At 45.3% G+C, this 22,881-nt stretch overlaps 1 protein-coding gene across 2 annotated transcripts in view; it reads right to left on the bottom strand.

The window, feature by feature from the left end:
- The window catches only part of EMILIN3 (elastin microfibril interfacer 3), a 144,328-nt gene that overhangs the window by 26,465 nt on the left and 94,982 nt on the right, over positions 1-22,881 (bottom strand). For both annotated transcript variants that reach the window (XR_008849689.1, XR_008849688.1), the window contains one exon: positions 12,997-13,098. The gene's annotated coding sequence lies outside the window, so the exon portion shown is untranslated. The remainder of the gene's footprint in view (positions 1-12,996; positions 13,099-22,881) is intronic.

Raw genomic sequence — 22,881 nt, 5'->3', positions numbered from 1 at the left:
ACCGCGATCGGTGATGTCCTGTATTTGCCGCGGGTCCCGGCCGTTGATGGCCGCAGGGACCGCCGCGATACGGGTGTATTCGCTGTATAAGACGCACCGACTTTTTCCCCCCAGTTTTGGGGAAGAAAAAGTGCGTCTTATACGGCGAAAAATACGGTATGTCTTATAAAAGGCGAAGAGAAAAAAAATTAAAATTGTCTGTGTCCTCGAAGGGGTTAATAGGGGAACTCTGCCCCCTAAACATCTTATCCTCTATCCATAGGATAGGGGATAGAATGTCTGATCGCGGAGGTCCGGCTGATCTCCGGCACAGCACCCCAGTCTACCGGTGCACGGATCGAACTCCGCTCTGTGCCGGATGACAGGCGACCACAGCCACCCATAGACATGAATGGAGGGGGCGTGGCATGTTATCGTAAGCCGTGGTGCCGGCCCGGAGTCTGCGAGGGGTCCCAGCAGCCGGACCCCCACGCAATCAGACATCTTATCCCCAATCCTTTGGATAGGGAATAAGATGTCCAGGGGCGGAGTACCCCTTTAAAGCCTCGGTGAGTTCTCACTCTATGATTGTTTTGATTCCAATATAGAAGTAAAGAATAATAGATAATAAACAGAGCAGAATGGATCAGAATGTCATGAAAAGATTCAGCTAAGGGGAACATGGATATTAATGCATCAAAGCGATGTCGGAGTCATAACCCTTTGTGTAATGCACAGTACAGGGATAAAGAACAGGCGACCTTTATTGTACCCTAGTTACATCTATGATAGTGCAGGCTACATTATTGTTTTGGGGATTTAGCAGAGCTCTGCCAGGATTTTATAATAAGCGTCCAGCGTGGATGTATGGAGCTGAAATAAATGACCCATAAATCTGAGCTGGCGCAGACACAGCGACAAAGCCTTCTCTTATGTCGGCCTTTCATGTCTGCAGGTGCGCGTTCCTGGCCAAACTATTGTGTTTTCCAAAGAGCACATTTCAGCTTGTCTGTAATACGGAGATCATACACCATGCTATTATTCCCGATATAAAGGCACTAAACCAGCAACCGGCGCTCTCCATAGGAAACGCTATTAAACACCACAATGAGATGTAATGGGCTAGGGCCGTATTTATGACGAGCCTCAATGAGCGCCATGGAAGATGCAGAAGAGCTTTACTGGCTAATACAAACAAGATGATAGCAATATCCAGGACAAAGTCCCATGTAATGAAAAGAATCCTAAAGGATGGGTCCACACAACGCAGATTTCACTGCAGAAAGTGCTGCGTCTTAAAGGGGTACTCCGGTGGAAAACATTTCTTTTTAAATCAATTGGTGCCAGAAAGTTAAAGAGATTTGTGGATGACTTCTATTTAAAAATCTTAATCCTTTCAGTACTTTTTAGCAGCTGTATGCTACACAGGAAATTCTATTCTTTTTGAATTTCTTTTTTTGTCTTGACCACAGTGCTCTCTGCTGACACCTGATGCCCGTATCAGGAACTGTCCAGAGCAGGAGAAAATCCCCATAGCAAACCTATTCTGCTCTGGAAAGAGGTGTCAGCAGAGAGCACGAAGGACAAGACAAAAAATAAATTCAAAAAGAATACAATTTCCTCTGTAGCATACAGCTGCTAATAAGTACTGAAAGGATTAAGATTTTTAAATAGAAGCAATTTACAAATCTTTTAAACTTTCCGGCATCAGATCATTTAAAAAAAAAAAGTTTTCTACCGGAGTACCCCTTTAACATCATTTCCGTTCACCTGGCGAGGGTGTGGATTTTTGAACGGCCTATTAAGATTAACGTCGGTCGAACCTGCCAATTTTGGCAACATGTATGGGGGCTTCCCGACTTTTATCCGCGGCAGCAGATTTGTGGGAGAGAAGGATCAGGCATGTTGGATTTTAACTGTGTGATCATTTTGTTCTCAGGGAAATAAGCAGAAACTAGAGCTGTCTGGAGGGGGCAGAGGAAAGAGGAGGATTAAAGGGGTACTCCGGTGTTTAGACAACTTATCCCCTAGCCAAAGGATAGGGGATAAGATGCCTGATCGCGGGAGTCCCGCCGCAGGGGACCCCCGGGATCTTGCACGCAGCACCCCGTTTGTAATCAGTCCCCGGAGCATGTTCGCTCCGGGACTGATTACCGGCGACTACAGGGCGGGCGGCGTGTAACGTCACGCCCACGCCCCCGTGTGACGTCACGCCCCCGCCCCGTGTGATGTCACGCCCCCGGCCCCGTGTGATGTCACGCCCCCGCCCCCGTGTGATGTCACGCTCCGTTCACGCTCCGGGGACTGATTACAAACGGGGTGCCGCGTGCAAGATCCCGGGGGTCCCCAGCGGCGGGACTCCCGCGATCAGGCATCTTATCCCCTATCCTTTGGATAGGGGATAAGATGTCTAAGCACCGGAGTACCCCTTTAAAGGGGTTATCCAGGAATCGAAAAAGAGAGAGAATTTCTTTCAAAGACCCCTTCCTGTCTGTCTCCAGGTTGGGTGTGGTTCTACAGCTCAGTTCCATTAAAGTGAATGGAGCCAAGTTGTAATACCACACCCAAAGTGGAGACAGACAGGGGGCAGTCTTTGAAAGAAATTAGGTCTGTTCTTCAATTCCTGGATAACTCCTTTAGCCTGGTGTCTGGCAGCAGCTTTCTTCCCTTTTCTATTGGGGAATAAATGTCCACTTGGAGTGTAGCTCTGGTTTGGAGATACAAAGCTGTCTATATTAGTGCGGTGGTAGTACTGGGTATAGGGATGCTTATGTACAGGTTAGCTGAGAGTTGTAGTCCGTTAATTGATAATGTCACATGGCAAGGTGGACCCAATGCTTCCTAATCTTTTGTCATGGTAGCCATTCCCGTATACGAAGTGCCGGAATGGGACCTCTGGTCAGCTTAACTGGATATAGCAATTCTTGAGGTGCTTATTAGCAAATGTATGTGGGTGTTCAAAGTCCAAATTGAAACTACTCATTACGATTTTCTCAGGTTGCCTTCCTGTGATGCAGACTTTTCTTTAATTACACAACAATGGTTCTGCCACAAGAAACCTGGACGGACGTGGCAGGAAAACCTTCATGAGAGATTGCAGAGAGACCCTTGTTCAACTTCTCCTCTCTGAGGAAACATAAGAAAGACCTTCTTGGACAGTATTCTCATACGTGGACAGTAACAGTGACTTGATTGTAGACCGGACTTTACCTAGGTCAGTGTTTTCCAACCAGGGTGCCTCCAGCTGTCAAGGCTGTCCGGGCAAGCTGGGAGTTGTAGTTTTGCAACAGCTGGAGGCACCCCTGGTTGAGAAACAGTGACCTAGGTTGTACGCATGGGGCTTAGTAAGTTTGCCTAGCAATAGCAAAAGCTAGGAGATGTTGCCAGGCCTAGACTATTGCTAACAGATTTGGGTCCACCCCTTCTCCTTGGAGAGGTAGTTCGGTCAAAGGGACTTCTACTGCAAGCATTGGTTAGGGGTATCATGTGACCAAAGCATCATTCATCTGGGTACAGTAAATGCAGAAATATTAACCCTTTACAATTTAATACCTCAGTGTATGCATTTAAAGTGGTGCAATACATTTAAATACATTTGCATTAACTCTCCAGTACATCATACTGTCCGGGCATGCTGGAAGAAGTAGTTTTTACAACAGCTGGAGGCACGCCGGTTGGGAAAAAATTTGGCTTATGGCACTGAAGCTTCGGTAGGTTCTGATCACGATATCCTGCATCTGCATATATATACATTATTATATTGGCTTTATTATATTAGTACAGCCTTCCAGCAATGAGGTACTGTTTTATGGGATTATGCCACCTAAAACCAGTGCTTCAAGGGGAGAATATCCCACATCATAATATGGCATTGGATGTAGCGCACATTTTTTCCATATGAAACCCCTGTGTGAGATCAGAGGCCTACTGAGGTACAACAGAGGCCCCATAGGTGCCCTACTACGACTCTTTACAACTCACACATCCAGTCATAATATAGCCATTTACATGAGGCCTGAGTATGACATAAGAGGCCATAAACTATCACGGCATGCCATTTTCTTGGTCCCGATCCAAAGAAAATCGTGAACAAAGTGAATCAACCCATTGCTGTGGTGAGAGAGCGTCGCATCGAGGGGCATAAATTGGGGGAGTAGAAAGGCGTGTCCCTCATGTTCTTGGGGTTGCCAACAAGCCTCGCAACTAGATAGAAACATAAAGAAAGAGGGAAATTGCGCCCCTAGTGAAGAACGTTTAAAAATTGAGTTTACACGTATTCAAGGTTAAACTCACCGGAGGGCGTTGCGCTCAGGACACAACACCTAAAAAGCGTGGTATGGTAACAATTCCCAGGTCCGCAGCCTCAGTCCTCTGGTAGCAGGCACGCTGTCCCGGTGTAACGTAATAGCAGGTATTGGAAGAAAATGTGGACGAATTTTGGCGCTGGAACTCTAAATATTAAGAAAATCAGGAACACATCCGCATTCCTTTCAGAGGCTTTATTGTGAATACATAAGCTACGCGTTTCTGGTCCGAACCAGACCCTTCGTCAGGCAAGGTGTATCTTGCCTGACGAAGGGTCCGGTTCGGACCAGAAACGCGTAGCTTATGTATTCACAATAAAGCCTCTGAAAGGAATGCGGATGTGTTCCTGATTTTCTTAATATCCAGAGTTCCAGCGCCAAAATTCGTCCACATTTTCTTCCAATACCTGCTATTACCCAACTAGATAGAGGAAAGCAAAATGATATGTTGTCCTAGATGAAGAAAATCCTCCCCTTGCTGTGGGAATACAGAAAAGAGTTGTGTGTACAGATGGTCCACGATTTCCTTTGCACGTATAGATTAGTGCATCAAAAGTCTTCCATATGTAGGTTTGACCATGTTGTGACCTTCCCTAAAATCAGAGTCTAGTTCTAGGAATTGGATTACACCAAAGTGGGCATACTGAGGGGAAATGATAAATCACGGCGGTATCTGGAACATACGTATATGCGGCCACGCTCGTCGGGCGAAAACTGTGCTCTTCTATATAAGACGTCTGCTCGGAGAATTTTAGAACATCATTCGTCATCCCGTAGGATAATGAAGACCCCGGTTATCAGCAATGTATTAAGGGCAGGGTACAGTGATCCCTCAACTTACAATGGCCTCAACATACAATAGTTTCAACATACAATGGTCTTTTCTGGACCATTGTATGTTGAAACCAGACTCAACATACAATGCTACGGACAGTCCAGATCTGTGAGACATGTCAATGGCTGGAAGATCCAACCAATCAGAATGGATATTCACTGGTAAAACCCCTGTATTACTGAAGTGTATGCACTGACTGGTGTCTAGTAGTGCCCCCTACAGTACAGGGAGGTATTACATGTCCTGTACTCTTTACCTGTATTACTGAAGTGCATGCACTGACTGGTGTCTGGTAGCGCCCCCTACAGTACAGGGAGGTATTACATGTTCTGTACTATTCTGTACCTGTATTACTGAAGTGCATGCACTGACTGGTGTCTGGTAGCGCCCCCTACAGTATAGGGAGGTATTACATGTTCTGTACTATTCTGTACCTGTATTACTGAAGTGTATGCACTGACTGGTATCTGGTAGTGCCCCCTACAGTATAGGGAGGTATTACATGTTCTGTACTATTCTGTACCTGTATTACTGAAGTGCATGCACTGACTGGTGTCTGGTAGCGCCCCCTACAGTACAGGGAGGTATTACATGTCCTGTACTCTTTACCTGTATTACTGAAGTGCATGCACTGACTGGTGTCTGGTAGCACCCCCTACAGTACAGGGAGGTATTACATGTTCTGTACTATTCTGTACCTGTATTACTGAAGTGCATGCACTGACTGGTGTCTGGTAGTGCCCCCTACAGTACAGGGAGGTATTACATGTCCTGTACTCTTTACCTGTATTACTGAAGTGCATGCACTGACTGGTGTCTGGTAGCGCCCCCTACAGTACAGGGAGGTATTACATGTTCTGTTCTATTCTGTACCTGTATTACTGAAGTGCATGCACTGACTGGTGTCTGGTAGTGCCCCCTACAGTACAGGGAGGTATTACATGTTCTGTACTCTTTACCTGTGCCAGAGTTAGCTGCTCCTTTGGACACCAGGATAGGGCGGCTCCATGTTACTTTTTTAGGACACTGTGTGTACTGTACAGGACCCTGAAGAAGCTCCTGTCCTCTACATAGACCAGTGTTTCCCAAGCAGGTTGTCCCCAGCTGTTGCAAAACTACAACTCCCAGCATGCCCGGACAGCCTTTGGCTGTCCAGGCATGCTGGGAGTTGTAGTTTTGCAACAGCTAGAGGCTCCCTGCTTGGGAAACACTGACATAGACAGTGATTTACAGCTCCCAGCAGATCTTTATTACTTTTATATGTAAGGATTTGCTTTATCTATATTAGCTATCTATTTGTTTTTCTTTAATTCTCACTTTTTCCTAATTTTGGATGACATTTTGGTGCCTTTAGAACCAATTACCAGGTTTCCATAGCGTTCTGGTCTCAACATACAATGGTCGTCCCAGAACCAATTAATATTGTAACTTGAGGGACCACTGTATTCTTGCACTATGTCATCCTTAAAGTGAGATAACAATGTCAATATGGCAAAAAAAAAAAAAAAAATCACATGAAGAAGTGGAAAAGGCCAAGATGCACGTGCTAATGAAAGCCAGAGAGACAGCAGGACAGTAACTTATGGAGATCCAAGGGTTAGCAGATAAAAGAGATCAAGGTTAGAGAGTCTATTAAAAGGTCACTCCGGGACCCCCCTTAGAGGATTGTGTTCCACCCTAATAGACCACAGAATCCACTAATATTCCTACATGTGTCTCCAGAGTATACATGATTTGTTGTACAGAAGATAAGGTGTTGTCTATAATAAATGATCTTTATCTGTGATTTTATAACTCTACAATCCCGCATGCCCTGGTACAATAGAATGTCAAACTCCTGAAAGGGTTTTCTGGGACTTAAATTTTGATGGCCTACCCTTATAGTCCCCCCATACATTTTCAAAGTCAAAGGTCATCTGAACCTGCTAACTTCTTCAGGACCGGCCGACTGTCTAAAGTGTGTGGGGTCACCCAACTCTTCCCTGACAGATGATGTCGGGTCAACCATGTTGGATTCCAACTCCCCAACCCTTTTGTTCTTCTAGAGATAAGCCACCATCAGAAGACTCTGCCAGCTGCTTACCCCTCCTCTCTCCATTGTGTACACATGATTGTTCTGCCATGTGTATGAGGAGATCGGGAAATATAACGTTTTGTTAAAGGGGTACTCCGGTGAAAACCTTTTTTCTTTTAAATCAACTGGTGGCAGAAAGTTAAACATATTTGTAAATTACTTCTATTAAAAAATCTTAATCCTTCCTGTACTTATTAGCTGCTGAATACTACAGAGGACATTCTTTTCTTTTTGGAATGCTCTCTGATGACATCACGAGCACAGTTCTCTCTGCTGACGTTATTATAATAATAATAATAACGCTTTATTTATTGTTGTCCTTAGTGGGATTTGAACCCAAGTCCCCAGCACTGCAAGGCAGCAGTGCTAACCACTGAGCCACCATGCTGCCCTTAGCATACATCTGCTATGCATGGTTGCTAAAATGGACAGAGATGTCAGCAGAGAGCACTGTGCTCGTGATGTCATCAGTGTTCCAAAAAGAAAGGAATTTCCTCTGTAGCGTTCAGCAGCTAATAAGTACTGGAAGGATTAAGATTTTTTAATAGAAGTAATTTACAAATATGTTTAACTTTCTGCCACCAGTTGATTTAAAAGAAAAAAGATTTTCACCGGTGTACCCCTTTAAAGGCGTGGGGCCACTATAAGATAGGCAATTAAGATCAGTGGGTGTCCATCTCCCAGCCTCACCACCAATCAGCTGATTGAAGGTGCCGCAGTACTTGCCCAAGACCATCAGCACAGTAGCACCCATTTTTTTGCGGCTTTGCCTGGTAGTACACATGGCACTGTCATATTAAATTGAACGTAGTAAGCTGCAGAACCCGGCCACAGCAGCCACCAAAGAAAGTACAATATCATCCCTGGTAAAGAAGAGGCCACAGTGCCCACTCAACCACAGAATCCTCTTCATAGAGCTGATTGGTGGTAATGCTGATCATAGACCCTCTAATCTGATCTTGGTGGCCTATCCTATGGGTAGACAATCAATAATTAAAGGGGTATTCCAGGAAAAAACTTTTTTTATATATATATCAACTGGCTCCAGAAAGTTAAACAGATTTGTAAATTACTTCTATTAACAAATCTTAATCCTTCCAATAGTTATTAGCTTCTGAATTTGAGTTGATGTTTTCTGTCTAACTGCTCAATGATGATGTCACGTCCCGGGAGCTGTGCAGTTCCTATGGGGATATTCTCCCATCATGCACAGCTCCCGGGACGTGACATCATCATTGAGCAGTTAGACAGAAAACTTCAGAAGCTAATAACTATTGGAAGGATTAAGATTTTTAAATAGAAGTCATTTACAAATCTGTTTAACTTTCCGGAGCCAGTTGATATATATATATAAAAAAAAAAGTTTTTGCCTGGATAACCCCTTTAAGTCCCGGAACCCCCTTTTTAAAGGGAGAAAGAGCCACAAAATATTATTGGCTCTTGCTTTGACCATGAATGGTAGTCATGCAACAATACATTTTCCCTGCAAAGGACACAATGGTCCAGATGTATCAATCTGCCCAAAACTGTCTGGCTTTGCTCATTACAACCGATCACAGCTTCGTTTTCATATCTGAACAGCTCTGGTAAAAATGAAAGCTGACCTGTGATTGGTTGTTATGAGAAAAAAGCAGACAGTTTAGGTTTCAAGCAGATTGACAAATAAACAGATTGACTCACCATCTCCGGTCCCCCACAGATGCCACACAACCACTCCTGATCCTTCTTCATGGTTCCTGTGACATCCTAACCCCAAGAGGAGTTGCCCTGCTCAGCCAATCAGTGAGTGACTAGCTGAGCGGTCTTGTGGGGACTGGGAATAAGCACAGATCAGAAGAGGACAAGGAGCATCAGTGTGGCAGTTGCAGGGGAGCAAATGGAAGTGAGTATTGCATGTTTTTTATTTTTACACACACCTCGCCCCAGGCATAGAGAACATTTTTGTTTTCCCTAGACAACCTCTATAAAGGAGCACTTCAGAAACAACTGATATACTGGGGAAGATAATAAATACTTTTTAGACATTTTTTGTACCTCTCTTGAGCACTGTAAAAAATATGGTGTATACATTTACACTGTGTAAGAGTAAGACAGTTTTTGATTATTCCCCCTTGGTTATACCTCGCGCAAGGCCTGAGAGGGCGGAAAGAACCAAATCCCTGCCTCAAGGCTTTCTGTTGAACATCATTCTTGGCTTCCATGAGTATTAAGAAAAGAATGGAGGTGCTAATTGTTACAATTCCTAGCATTGCTCTAGTGGTAGAGTAAAGGACTTGTATCAACAAAGCCGTATTATAATTGGTGGGTATATGCCAAGATCCAAGAGTAAGCAAGAGGTTGAAGAAGAGCCCATTGTGTAATTGTGCAACATCTAGACCTGCTTCCAAAAGCAATGAACCATCAAGCAAGTCCGGGAAAGTGGAAATCACCTAGCAGGCGGCTGTAGTTAGGACATATGTATGGTTAGGCAGGAGGAAACTTGTGGAGATTAGATGTATGCAGTATAAAGGGTTGAAAGGTATCATCTGGAATGTTCTCTTTTTGGTCCAGTAGCCAACTGTACATAGTCAAGTAGTCTATTGATAGAAGGATACACATTTCTGTTCTAACACGGACCCTCTTATTTTAAGACTAATGTTTCTCCCTAAATGGGCACTTTCAGATTCAAAAACTTTTTATATGTTGTACATCTTAGCAAAATATTAAAGTAGTACTCTAGTGCAGAGTATTCCTGCTCCGTCCTGCCCGGGCTGCTAAATAAATGAAAATGAACCATCACTCACCTCCCTGGGTTCCTGCGGAGCGCCACTACAGCTGATCGGTCCTCCGGTCCATCTCCTTCATACTTCCGGGTGTAACGAAGCGTCACATGGCGCTCAGCCTATCGCCGGCCGAGGCAGAACATCGCCACGGCCGGCGATAGGCTGAGCGCCATGTGACGCTTTGTTACACCCGGAAGTATGAAGGAGATGGACCGGAGGACCGATCAGCTTGTAGTGGCGCTCCGCAGGAACCCAGGGAGGTGAGTGATGGTTCATTTTCATTTATTTAGCAGCCCGGGCAGGACGGAGCAGGAATACTCTGCACTAGAGTACTACTTTAACCTTTCTAATATACTTCATAAGGAAATGTTATTTCCTTTTTATAGAAATCATGGCTTATTTAAAAAAAAAAAAAAAAGGGTACGTTCATACTAGCGGATTTACAGCGGATTTTACGCTGCGGATCCGCTGGTGAAGGCCCATTCTATGCTGTCTTTACATGTGCCTGCTCGTCGCGGAAATATGCCGCGACGAGCAGACACACTGCAGCGATGTGCGCGGCATACTCGCACATCGCTGCCACTCTCCCTGCTCTGAGCTAGGCAGAGAGCTCCCGCGATATGCGAGTATACTGCAACTCACACATGGCAGTGTGTCTGCTCATAGCAGCGTATTGCCGCTACGAGCAGGCACATGTAAAGACAGCATAGAGCAGGCCTTCACCAGCGGATCCGCAGCGAAATATGCTGCGAAAATCTGCTTGTGTGAACGTACCCTTAAAACAGAGAGGAGGGGGTTACAGAGCAGCCTGTAGTAATTGGATGAAGAGACCCAGCACAGCACACTCGGGGAGGAAGATGAGTCATGCAGAGTGAGGACACGCCCCCTCCAGAGCATAGAATGACAAAACAAGTGAGCAACAGCTATAAGGTATCTGAGAGAGAAATATAGGTGCTAGACACACAAAAAGTATATGTACATGGTCAGAATTAGGAACTAAGTAACATATAACTTTTTTTTTTTGTGTGTGGGATATAACATAAAGATGTGCGGAGAATTATAGTCTATAGATGCTTCACTGGGAATTCTGGGAAGAAAGGATATGTAAAGCAGCTCTCTCACCAACTTTTCAGAAGGCTTTATCTTCAAGTCAGTGTATACTTCAAACTAGATGTCTTGGAAACTAACTGGGAATGTATGCCTCATTCAGTAGAGTGCCGGGGCCCAGTACAGTAGATAGTGGGGGTCCCAACGGTTGGACCCTCCGCTATCTGACACATATCCCCTATCCTTAGGAAAGGGGAAACATATTTCTATCCTGTCATTCTTTTTTTAATACTATAAAGTTTTATTCAAAAATGAATATAACATTTTAGAATTATTTAGGTAAAATGAAAATGAGAAAGTTAGAATACTCTATATATATATAAAACTCAACGTGTGTGTGTATGTATGTGTGTGTATGTATGTGTGTATGTATGTGTGTGTGTATGTATGTGTGTGTGTATGTATGTGTGTGTGTATGTATGTGTGTGTGTATGTATGTGTGTGTATGTATGTATGTGTGTATGTATGTGTGTGTGTGTATGTATGTGTGTGTGTGTATGTATGTGTGTGTGTATGTATGTGTGTATGTATGTGTGTGTGTATGTATGTGTGTGTGTATGTATATGCATGTGTGTATGTGTGTGTATGTATGTATGTGTGTATGTGTATGTATGTGTATGTATGTGTGTGTGTATGTATGTGTATGTATGTGTGTGTATGTATGTATGTGTGTATGTATGTGTGTATGTTCCAGCATCACGTCCAAACGGCTAAAGATATTAACATGAAACTTGGCACACATGTTACTTATATGTCAACAACAAACATAGGATAGGTGATTTAACCCTTACTCACCCCCATGTGCCAGGGGCGGGGTTTATGTTTAAAGTCCCATACAAGTCTATGGGAAATATATGTTACTGCATAACTTCCAAACGGCTGGAGATATTTCGATAATACTTGGTCACATGTTACTTATATGTCCACTTAAAATATAGGATAGTTAATTTAACCCTTAACTACCCCCATTTGTGAGGGTCGGGGTTTTTGTTTAAAGTCCCATGCAAATCAATGGGAAAGGTATGTTCCCACATAACTTCCGTACGGCTGGAGATATTTCAATAACTGGTACACATATTACGGGTCAGGATAGGAGGACGCGATAGGTGGACGCGATAGGAGGTTGGGATAGGAGGACGCGATAGGAGGACCGGGATAGGAAGTCAGGATAGGAGGACGGGATAGGAGGTCGAGATAGGAGGATGGGATAGGAGGATGGGATAGGAGGATGGGATAGATGGACTGGATAGGAGAACGGGATAGGAGGACGAAAAAGGAGGACGGGAAAGGAGATCGAGATATGAGGACGGGATAGGAGGACGGGAAAGGAGGACGGGAAAGGAGGTCGAGATAGGAGGACGGGATAGGAGGACGGGATAGGAGGACGGGAAAGGAGATCGGGATAGGAGGACGGGAAAGGAGGACGGGATAGGAGGACGGGATAGGAGGTCGGGATACCATGACGGGATAGGAGGTCGGGATATGACAACAATATATGAGGACGGGATATGGTGTTGGGATATGACAACAATATATGAGGACAGGATATGAAGTCAAAAGCTTCCTCCTTTGTTTATTTTCCTCCCCAACAAGGATTAGGATGGAGAAAAACGGGCAATGTCGGGTACTCAGCTAGTAAATACATATATAAGCACATTCAACGTGAAAACAGCCTATCAGCATGTCCCTATGGGAAGAGAGAAGGGTTCACAGGCTGCAAAATGTTGAAATATTTAAATGGAAGGCAAGCATTTCTGTACCAAGCTGGAATGCTGGATAACATTACCTGGGATCAAAGGCCATAGGGCTAACAAGTAACATGAAAAGTGCAAACGATAAGATCTACATCATGGGGGGAGATAAAGGGGTATAATGGTATAATGAAAGAATTCAGCTGATCTTAAGAAAAAATGTAATAAAAAAAATAAAAATTACCTGACTCTCTTGCTCTATTTTCCCGTCAAATTCTTCTTGCAATTTTGTTACTTGATAGTGATCATTAAACAGCACATCAATGTCAACGTAGTTTACTTAAGACTGAATGGGAAGAAAAAAGAAAAAAACGTAATTGCAGGGATAAGAATGTGCATATGCGTTGGGTGCTCCGGACGGGCATCGGTAAACATTGAAAAAACTGCGATCCTCGCACAAGCGCTGATAGTCAGGGGTGTCAGATGTTGCAAAACTACAACTCCCAGCATGCCCGGACAGCCTTTGGCTGTCCGGGCATGCTGGGAGTTGTAGTTTTGCAAAAACTGGAGGCACTCTGATTGGGAAACACAGCATTGTAAACATTGGCCTGGGGTCTTTTTCTTTTAATTGAAGGCCCCCCCCATACCCATTGATTATAAGTTGATTGAAATCCTGCCTAAATCGCCAAATATCCTATATGTATTGGGCCCAACTCTCCCTCTCTCTCAGGAAAGATGGATAGGCCATGCTGGATTTCAACTACGCAACGCTTTCATTTTTGTCGACTACCAGAAAAGTCTGGCTGCGGCTTACCTCCCCTCTCCATTCAGAACACATGAATGCTCAGTCGAGCCAAATTTTCATGTGTATGGAGTGAATGGGAGACATAGCTGTTTAAGGGGTACTCCAGTGGAAATTTTTTTTCTTTAAATCAGCTGGTGCCATAAAGTTAAACAGATCTGTAAATTAAGAAAAAACTATGTAGATGTGTGCAGCTCACAACTATTACGCACCGAGGTCAAACGGGACAAGCAACTATACCTTAATTGCTAGAAAAGGAAAACCAAAAAATACAGTGTAGCCCGGACCTTCTAGGTGAGTATAAAATGGATATACGTGGATCGTGCTTCAATAATAATTATCATTTATTTATAAAAATAAGATTTCAACACTTCTCACAGGGCCCTTGTGAGAAGGACATACATATTAAAAGGCAACCTAACAATGTATTAGGCAATAGTATTAAAACTATAAACTTGGCATAGAGTAATAGAATAAAATAGCAGAGTAAGATCTGTACCATGCAAATATATTAGAAAGTTGCTCTTCTAGATGTTTAGGGTAGATATGTCCCTTTTAGATACAGTAGCAAACAGTCTGTGTTATTAGAAATTGTTACCGGTCTGTAAATTGTAGCTCAGGCGGTGGATATTGCTCCCGCAATGGCTGAGTGTCCGTGGTGTGCACAGTTCACTGTACGGTGCTATGAGGAATACCAACTCCAGCGCACGCCAGCGCCAGCAGTCCCCGGACACCACTACGATCTTCGGCGCCTGCCAGCGCCTTAGCCGACAGCGACTGCCACCACGCTCAGATCCTACTGGACCAGGCTTACAATTGGAAGCACCGTACAGTGAACTGTGCACACCACGGACACTCAGCCATTGCGGGAGCAATATCCACCGCCTGAGCTACAATTTACAGACCGGTAACAATTTCTAATAACACAGACTGTTTGCTACTGTATCTAAAAGGGACATATCTACCCTAAATATCTAGAAGAGCAACTCTCTAATATATTTGCATGGTACAGATCTTACTCTGCTATTTTATTCTATTACTCTATGCCAAGTTTATAATTTTAATACTATTGCCTAATACATTGTTAGGTTGCCTTTTAATATGTATGTCCTTCTCACAAGGGCCCTGTGAGAAGTGTTGAAATCTTATTTTTATAAATAAATGATAATTATTATTGAAGCACGATCCACGTATATCCATTTTATACTCACCTAGACGGTCCGGGCTACACTGTATTTTTAGATCTGTAAATTACTTCTATGAAATAATCTTAATCCTTCCAGTACTTATCAGCTGCTGTATGCTCCAGAGAAAGTTGTGTAGTTCTTTCCAGTCTGAGCACAGTGCTCTCTGCTGACACCTCTGTCTGTGTCAGGAACTGTCCAGAGCAGGAGAGGTTTGCTATGGGGATTTGCTCCTACTCTGGACAGTTCCTGAGATGGACAGATGTATCAGCAGAGAGCACTGTGGTCAGACAGTAAAGAAGTACACAACTTCATCTGGAGCATACAGCAGCTGATAAGTACTGGAAGTTTTAAGATTTTTTTTATAGAAGTCATTTACAAATCTGTAGAACTGTCTGGCACCAGTTGATATGAAAACTAAATACTTTTCCACCGCAATTCCTTTCCTCAGTGGGTAAAATGTATTTCAATTTGTGGTTACAGGAAACCTCCTAAATATATATATATATATATATATATATATATATATATATTTTTTTTTTTTTTTTTATGACGCTTTAATATAGAGATTTATACAGTTCTGTATTTATAGTCAATGTCAATACAAAATAAGGCCATGTTCATACTGTACAGTAGTGTCAGCTTAAAAGAGTTGTCCCACCATTAGAAGTGATATCCCCTATTCACAGGATAGGGGATAACTGCCTGATTGAGGTGTGCGTAGGGCAATGGTGGTGTCTGACTGCTGGGAACCCCCTCAATCTCAAGAATGGGTACCAGAGTTTCCTCTTTGACTGTCACTTCTTTCATTCTCTATAGGAGCCACCAGAGATAGCCAAGTACAGTGCTTGGTTATCGACAGTGTGGTGTCCCGGTACCAAACTGCATACCGTACCTAGTGTGGTGGTCCCCAAAATCAGAGTAACTAAGCTCAGGTAGTGTCCCCCAGGTGGGACAGCCCCTAGACGCCTCTATTCCACTTTAATTTTATAGTATTTATAGTGTATATACTTTATAATGTGTGTATTTAGGATAGTCTATAGAGTACTTACCTTGTTAGCGTCGCAGGACCTTCAGTCATGTGACCATGTTGAATCCTCTATGGTATGTTGGAGGAGCTTTGGAGGTCCTTGGGGTCACATGTTACCCATAACCCTTTGTAATGGTGATTGACACAAGTATTGGACCAATCAGCACTAGTCCAGACCCTGCCCATATAAGTGAGCTGTAGCCAGCAATAGCTCTCTTGGGTTGCTGCTCTCGTGGATGCCGGACTAGCAGGACGGATCTGCGCAACTTTCAAAGACACGCTAGGCCAGAAAACCTACCGGCCTCAGCTGAACTAAACCGTGAGTTCTAACCTAATCCCCTTTAAAGCTAACGTGATTACTGGACCGCAACTAAATCCCCTAAATCCAGTGGAACAGCGCATATTATCCTAAAGACTCTAAATTGCTTAAGGTCTCAACCTTTGCCAATCTCCAAGTGCAGTTGTATGTATAGAGACTGTACCGGTTTTGAAGCTTGCATAATATCTTTAGTAAAAGTTACAACTGTTTCAGCAAAACTCTCCGGTTGTGAACATTCCATTATTCTATACCTCCCTATCGCTCTTGGGAAGGGTGGCAGTAGGACAAAAATTATAGAGGAGCCCTCACCCTGGCATCACGAATAGAAAGGGTTAACCAGACACCCTTAGTAACTGCACAGCTACACTCCCATATACCCTACTCCCCCAGGCTATCACAACAGCCTCTGTCATAGACAATAAATAGGGCAGCAGTGCACTTGTGTGACCACCGCTCCATTCTGATGAGAGACTCGGGCACTGTCCTTAAAATCGCGGGTAGTCCCAGCTGTCGAACCCACTACAATCAGTCAGTTATCCCGTACCCTAAAGATTAGCAGATAACTTCCAATGGTGGGCCAACCCCAATTGTGCCCTGAGGTCCCCATCGATCACCTGCTGTGGGAGACTGACAGCAAGTGTTTGGTTTCTCTGCAGCACCACCACAGGAGAAATTAAAGTATTACACAATTTACATGGAAATGAATGGGTTATGTATGTAGTGTGTGAGTCATCCAGAGAAAGAAAAGCTTTTTATAGCTATCCATTTTTTGCTGTCACTAATAGACAAGGGTCCTGGAAAGGGGACCCCTCTGGATTGACTCAAAATTATTTTAATAGGGCATTTGAAAACATCAGACAACCCTTTCAATAAAGCTTTAAAATATAATATTTAACCCCTTAATGACCACGGACATTTATTTACGTCCTTTGGCCGGCTCCCGATCTGTGAGGCGTGCTCAGAAGATGAGCGTGCATCGTATCTGCGGGGTCCCGGTTGCTTTCAGCATTAAACTAGAGGGAGCTATAACACTGCATAAAAAAAGTTTTTAAAAAGTTAATAAATGTGATTTAACCCCTTCCCTAATAAAAATCCGAATCACCCCCTTTTCCTATTTAAAAAAAAAAAAAGTGCGTAAATAAAAACAAACATATGTGGTATCGCCACATGCGTAAATGTCTGAACCATAAAAATATTGTCACGATGCCGGCTGGCAGGAGGTGGATCCTCTGTGCCAGAGAGGGATTGGCGTGGACCGTGCTAGTGGACCGGTTCTAAGTCACTACTGGTTTTCACCAGAGCCCGCCGCAAAGCGGGATGGACTTGCTGCGGCGGTAGTGACCAGGTCGTATCCACTAGCAACGGCTCAACCTCTCTGGCTGCTGAAGATAGGCGCGGTACAAGGGAGTAGACAGAAGCAAGGTCGGACGTAGCAGAAGGTCGGGGGCAGGCGGCAAGGTTCGTAGTCAGGGTGGATAGCAGAAGTACTGGTACACAGGCTTTTGGACACACAAAACGCTTTCACTGGCACAAGGCAACAAGATCTGGCAAGGGAGTGCATGGGAGGAGGTCAGATAAAGGCAGGGAGCAGATGGAAGCCAATTAAGCTAATTGGGCCAGGCACCAATCATTGGTGCACTGGCCCTTTAAGTCTCAGGGAGCTGGCGCGCGCGCGCCCTAGAGAGCGGAGCCGCGCGCGCCAGCACATGACAGCAGGGGACGGGAACGGGTAAGTGACCTGGGATGCGATTCGCGAGCGGGCGCGTCCCGCTGTGCGAATCGCATCCCCAACGGCCATGACAGTGCAGCGCTCCCGGTCAGCGGGACTGACCGGGGAGCTGCAGGGAGAAAGACGCCGTGAGCGCTCCGGGGAGGAGCGGGGACCCGGAGCGCTAGGCGTAACAGTACCCCCCCCTTAGGTCTCCCCTTTTTTTTGTCCGGTGACTGCCTCCCCTGGGATGAGGACACCGGGAAGGAATGGATGGTTTCCTCAATGGCAGGCAGTACAGCAGGAGTGGGAATGGGGAGGGAGGGCAGAGGGCGAGGCCTGGCACGGGGCAGTGTGACACCAGGACGAGGGCCATGAGGAGGCACCGAGGCTTGCCTGAGTGGACTGGGAGGGGGGGAGAGGCATTTTCTGTGGCAGGAAGAGTCCCTAACGACCTTAGGGGGACCGGATACAGTAGGAACCACAGGGTCACGGCAGGGAGTACTGGGAACCGGTTTAAGGCAGTCCTTGGAACAAGAGGGACCCCAACTCTTGATCTCCCCAGTGGACCAGTCCAGGGTTGGGGAATGGTGTAGAAGCCAGGGTAGTCCAAGGAGAATTTCGGAAGTGCAATTGGGAAGGACCAAAAATTCAATTTTCTCGTGATGAGGTCCGATGCACATTAGGAGGGGCTCCGTGCGGTAACGCACGGTGCAATCCAACCTGGCTCCGTTGACCGCGGAAATGTGGAGTGGCTTGACAAGACGGGTCACCGGAATGCGGAATTTATTCACCAAGGACTCCCGAATAAAATTCCCAGAGGCACCAGAATCCAGGCAGGCCACGGCTGAGAGGGAAGAGCTGGCTGAAGTAGAAATCCGTACAGGCACCGTGAGACGTGGAGAAGCCGACTTAGCATCAAGAGACGCCACACCCACGAGAGCTGGGTGCGAGCGTGCGTTTCCCAGACGTGGAGGACGGATAGGGCAATCCACCAAAAAATGTTCGGTACTGGCACAGTACAGACAAAGATTCTCTTCCTTACGGCGATTCCTCTCTTCCAGGGTCAGGCGAGACCGATCCACTTGCATGGCTTCCTCGGCGGGAGGCCTAGGCGCAGATTGCAGTGGAGACTGTGGGAGAGGTGTCCAGAGATCTAAGTCTTTTTCCTGGCGGAGCTCTTGATGTCTCTCAGAAAAACGCATGTCAATGCGAGTGGCTAGATGAATGAGTTCATGCAGGTTAGCAGGAGTTTCTCGTGCGGCCAGAACATCTTTAATGTTGCTGGATAGGCCTTTTTTAAAGGTCGCGCAGAGGGCCTCATTATTCCAGGATAGTTCAGAAGCAAGAGTACGGAATTGTATGGCGTACTCGCCAACGGAAGAATTACCCTGGACCAGGTTCAGCAGGGCAGTCTCAGCAGAAGAGGCTCGGGCAGGTTCCTCAAAGACACTTCGAATTTCCGAGAAGAAGGAGTGTACAGAGGCAGTGACGGGGTCATTGCGGTCCCAGAGCGGTGTGGCCCATGACAGGGCTTTTCCAGACAGAAGGCTGACTACGAAAGCCACCTTAGACCTTTCAGTAGGAAACTGATCCGACATCATCTCCAAATGCAGGGAACATTGCGAAAGAAAGCCACGGCAAAACTTAGAGTCCCCATTAAATTTGTCCGGCAAGGACAGGCGGAGGCTAGGAGTGGCCACTCGCTGCGGAAGAGGTGCAGGAGCTGGCGGAGGAGATGGTTGCTGCTGCTGTAGCTGAGACTGAATCTGCTGTAGCTGCGACTGGAGTTGCTGAGTCATGGTGGTCAAGTACGACAGCTGGTGATCTTGTTGGGCAATCTGTCGGGCTTGCTGGGCGACCAGTGTGGGGAGGTCGGCGACAACAGGCAGAGGAACTTCAGCGGGATCCATGGCCGGATCTACTGTCACGATGCCGGCTGGCAGGAGGTGGATCCTCTGTGCCAGAGAGGGATTGGCGTGGACCGTGCTAGTGGACCGGTTCTAAGTCACTACTGGTTTTCACCAGAGCCCGCCGCAAAGCGGGATGGACTTGCTGCGGCGGTAGTGACCAGGTCGTATCCACTAGCAACGGCTCAACCTCTCTGGCTGCTGAAGATAGGCGCGGTACAAGGGAGTAGACAGAAGCAAGGTCGGACGTAGCAGAAGGTCGGGGGCAGGCGGCAAGGTTCGTAGTCAGGGTGGATAGCAGAAGTACTGGTACACAGGCTTTTGGACACACAAAACGCTTTCACTGGCACAAGGCAACAAGATCCGGCAAGGGAGTGCATGGGAGGAGGTCAGATAAAGGCAGGGAGCAGATGGAAGCCAATTAAGCTAATTGGGCCAGGCACCAATCATTGGTGCACTGGCCCTTTAAGTCTCAGGGAGCTGGCGCGCGCGCGCCCTAGAGAGCGGAGCCGCGCGCGCCAGCACATGACAGCAGGGGACGGGAACGGGTAAGTGACCTGGGATGCGATTCGCGAGCGGGCGCGTCCCGCTGTGCGAATCGCATCCCCAACGGCCATGACAGTGCAGCGCTCCCGGTCAGCGGGACTGACCGGGGAGCTGCAGGGAGAAAGACGCCGTGAGCGCTCCGGGGAGGAGCGGGGACCCGGAGCGCTAGGCGTAACAAATATATTGTTAATTAAACCGCACGGTTAATGGCGTACGCGCAAAAAAAAATTCCAAATTCCAAAATAGCATATTTTTGGTCACTTTTTATATACCATATAAAAAATGAATTAAAAGCGATCAAAAAGTCTGATCAAAACAAAAAGATCACAGCGCAAAAAATGAGCCCTCACACCGCCCCGTTCGTGGAAAAATAAAAAACTTATAGGGGTCAGAAAATGACAATTTTAAACGTATGCATTTTCAAGCATGTAGTTAGGATTTTTTCCAGAATTAATACAAAATCATACCTATATAAGTAGGATATCATTTTAATCATATGGACCTACAGAATAAAGATAAGGTGTCATTTTTACTGAAAATTGTACTGCACATCCTCCCCCCCCCCCCCTTATTGTTTCCAGTGTGTTTCCCCCTGTCCGTCCATGTTTCTTCCTACTTTCCCTTCTCTACACTTTTGTCTTCCTTCTCACTATGGCTGCTTTTCTTTTTTCTTCTTCCCCCCCCCCCCCCCCCTTTTTTTTTTTTTTTTTTTTTTTATTCTTTCTCTTGTTTACATGGCTCTGTTCCTTCTTTCCATGTTCAGTGTATGCAGGTCTCCTATCTTGGGGATCGCGAATACTCGCCTAATTTGGCTTTTCATGCTGTTTACGCCTTCTACTTATTGAGGTGAATGTAACCTTATGTTCTTATGGTTAATGGTTTGACACGGTCTATCACAAATGAGTAGCACAAGAAAAAAACCATCATATGGATTTTTAGGTGCAAAATTGAAAGCGTTATGATTTTTAAAAGGTAAGGAGGAAAAAATGAAAGTGCAAAAACTGAAAAATACTTGGTCCTTAAGGGGTTAAAATACATATTAATCGCTTCTCGGCCTTTTGGCTAAGATCAAGTGTAATACCTTTCCTGTTGGTTGGTGGTGTGGAAGACCACCAAGGCAGGATGGGGAACCACACAGTGGGGCAGGGATGGCTGTGGTGTGGAGCAGCGGCAGTCATCTCTTATGAGACCTGTTCCTGCTGGATCTGGCTCTAAGGTCCGGGTAGAGTAAGAGCCGAGGTGCAAAAGGTCGGAATTCACTTGGGAGTTTGTCGCCCCACTTGAAGGATGGCACACAGCACGCACTGTTTCTCACTCTTCTGGGCACTCACCCTTAGTATCCCGGCCTTTCAGCTAGGATCAGGGAATTTTTATAAATCCGGTCGGATGTCTGGGCAGTCCACACTGCGCACATCCACTTATTTATTTTTGTCACTATGTCCATGTTTTGTGTTCTTTTGTCTGTCACTAGAATTGGTCAGGGTGCGGTAGCCCTTCTGGGTGTCCCTCCTGCCGGTCTAGGCGAGGTGTGTGTGGCCATTAGGTTCCTCACCTCCCTGCCATGCCCCGGGCACCCTTGCTTTGGCAGGGGCACCAAATCAGTTTTACTGGCTCCTTGGTGACAACTTTTTTGCCCGGTTGTTTGCCAGGAGCACTTTCGGTCCCTGAGTACCTTTGGTGAAAGGGGACATTGTACCTGGAGCCTTGCAGGTGCCTTTTGGCCCGGAGATGAAAGGTTTGGTTTATTGGGGGCCTCTCCTCTTTCGAGGGCTTGCAATGGACCGCATCCTCATAAACGTTTTTTTGTGTGAACACTTGCACTTTTCACTTGCACTTGGGTGACTTGAGAGCACGTTACCTCAGCTCTTAAATAATGAAGCTTTAAAATATTCCATTAAGCAATTTCCATAATCAAACTGTATTTCCAAAAAACACAATGTAACCACTTGCAGGTTGTTTGACTGGTTTCTACAGCCCCTTTTTCCTGACACAGCCTGGAATAGCAGTCATTGCCCGAAGTTCCCATCTAAACCTTGTGGGAGAGAAAAAGCAACACAGTCCTTTCGTTTTTTTTGCCTTTGATTGCACTTGGCCTACAGCTTTACGTTTTGTTGGAGACGTGTTCACACCTTAAAATAATCAATAATTAAATGAATGCCATTTCAGGAAATAAATAAATTTAACTAAGTTAAATCATACTTTAAATCAAGACAGTTAAATCATACTTTACCATGAGGTTGATCTGGAAGCATAATGCTCAAAACTCCCGGGCAATCTCTGCAACAGAGTGTAACACAATCAGGAAATGTACTGAACGTTCCATAGACTTGCATAAGTCTTCCGGTACTGTCATGGTAAAGTATGATTTAACTGTCCAGGCTTCGTTATTTTACTCTCGGGCTGCTGAGATTGTTGGTATCAAATCATCCATAAACTCTACTATATTAAAAGTAATGTGTACCACATTTAACCGAAATATCTCTAGCTGTTTGAAAGTTATGCTGGAACATACACACACACATATATATATATACATACACACATACATATATAACATATATACACACATACATTGAGTTTTATACATTGCATTTTATATATATTGCCCTAAATCTCTACTATGCTGGAGA

Source organism: Hyla sarda, chromosome 13 (genome assembly GCF_029499605.1).
Source record: "Hyla sarda isolate aHylSar1 chromosome 13, aHylSar1.hap1, whole genome shotgun sequence".
In the NCBI taxonomy this organism is placed as follows: Eukaryota; Metazoa; Chordata; class Amphibia; order Anura; family Hylidae; genus Hyla; species Hyla sarda.
This window is presented reverse-complemented; position numbering and strand designations above follow the sequence as displayed.